This window comes from Corvus brachyrhynchos, unplaced genomic scaffold (assembly GCF_000691975.1).
Source record: "Corvus brachyrhynchos isolate BGI_N302 unplaced genomic scaffold, ASM69197v1 scaffold309, whole genome shotgun sequence".
Classification (NCBI taxonomy): domain Eukaryota; kingdom Metazoa; phylum Chordata; class Aves; order Passeriformes; family Corvidae; genus Corvus; species Corvus brachyrhynchos.
Window position 1 is genome coordinate 1785243 of NW_008240227.1, and position 1742 is coordinate 1786984.

A 1742-nucleotide genomic window follows, 5' to 3' on the forward strand; every position below is an offset into this window, starting at 1 on the left:
CTGCAAAAGTACAAACCAAAAAGATCCTGTTTTACTGCACAAATGGGATTTTAAAAGTTTAACAATGTTGCAACAAATCTGCCTTTTAAAGTCATACTGCTTTAAATCTCCTATCTCAAACTAGTATAAAAGTCCAAGTGAAACCAGAGTACCCAGTGCTTTGCCAAGTTGCAGTGCAGCATTGCCTCGTGGGTATTCTTAGCACAAGGTGAGCCTGGGACAGCCACACTTTGCCCTGCGCCTCGTTCCCCTCCTGCCTGGGGGTCACTGCACCCTACCTGAAGTCCTCACACACAACATGTTGGAAGCCAGGCTGCAGGAACTCTAACTAAATACATGATACACTACAGATGAAGATTTGTGGAAAGCAAAGTGAAAAATTAAATGCTTTGTTGGTAGCAGTTGGGTGGACAGTATCTTTACACATTTTAGGTAATGTGTCCAAAACTACATTAGTGTCACTTCTTCCATTCAAACTGTGGTGGATTTTATTCTTCTACCTTTTATATCTGTAGGTGTTGTACTGTTGCCTTCTGCTTGCCTGACGGTTTTTTAAAAGTGGAACTGAAATGCACATTAAAGACGAAATTCACCATAGCAACAAGTTTACACAGCATAGTCAAAGAATTACATTTTCTGAGTATTCTGAACTGGCATTAAGCTTCAAAACTGGGATGTTATTTAAGCCTGGGCTCTTGCCCAACTGAGCACCATGGACAAAATCCCTAATCTGCAGAAAAATCACAGCCTCCCAATCTTACCCTCCTCTCTAGGAATATTGATGCCTCTGTGACTTAAGAGCCAGAAGACTTCTAACTGCAGAGACTTACACTACTTCAATTCTGCCATACTCACATATGCAGGCTGTCTGCAGCTATCAGGCTAGAAATGACTTTGACAATTTGTATTCCTCTCCTGTCCCACTTGTATTTGTTATTTCTTATGTTTACTGATGGGTATGGTGTATGGCAAAAGGAACAAACTATGTTGGCACCAACAGAAACAACTAGAAACAATATAATTCTCATGTATATTGTAATGAACGCTGGGGGAGGAGTAATCTAAGATAGATCTATTTTTACTTGTAGCCCCACATGAGATGTACAAGGTCACTGCAACAGGCAAGCAGTGTTTACCAAAGCAAGCCATATGGTTGAGGATAAAGGCAGAGCAATCAAACGGAAACGTGAAGTGGACTGTAGAGTGCAAGTGTTCTCATGGTACAGTTCCTGCATACAGAATCAGGATTCACATTTCAGGGTAACCCTGGAAAGGGCACAGTCTGTCTTGTCAGAAATCATGGGCCTAGTACGTTATACAGTTCAACACTGGTAACACCAACGAAGAATCCACCTAAGGAAAACTGATCCATTCTGACCTTAAAGTCATGTGTTGTGATTAGCTCTTGACAGTTCTTCCTTTTTTAGCAGATAGGCTAAATGGGGCGGCCTCAATGACTTTGCCTCTAGCAGGCTGTTATTTAAAGGTGCAAAAGAAATTTCATTTACTCAAAGCAAAAAGCTGCATCTCCGTGACAACCCCGGGATAAGGCCTGCATTTCCGAATGGTTCAAGAGCAGTAAATCCCAGAGGACAGGTGTGGGGGCTAGAAAGCCGCCAGCCAGAGCCCGGTAGCAGTTCTTCCCATCCGGATCTGCAGTGCCTAGTACCGCGGGAATGGCGTTTCCAGGCTGCTTTGTCTGTCAGCCGCGCATCGGGAGCTGCCCGCAGCCGCGGTGGTCC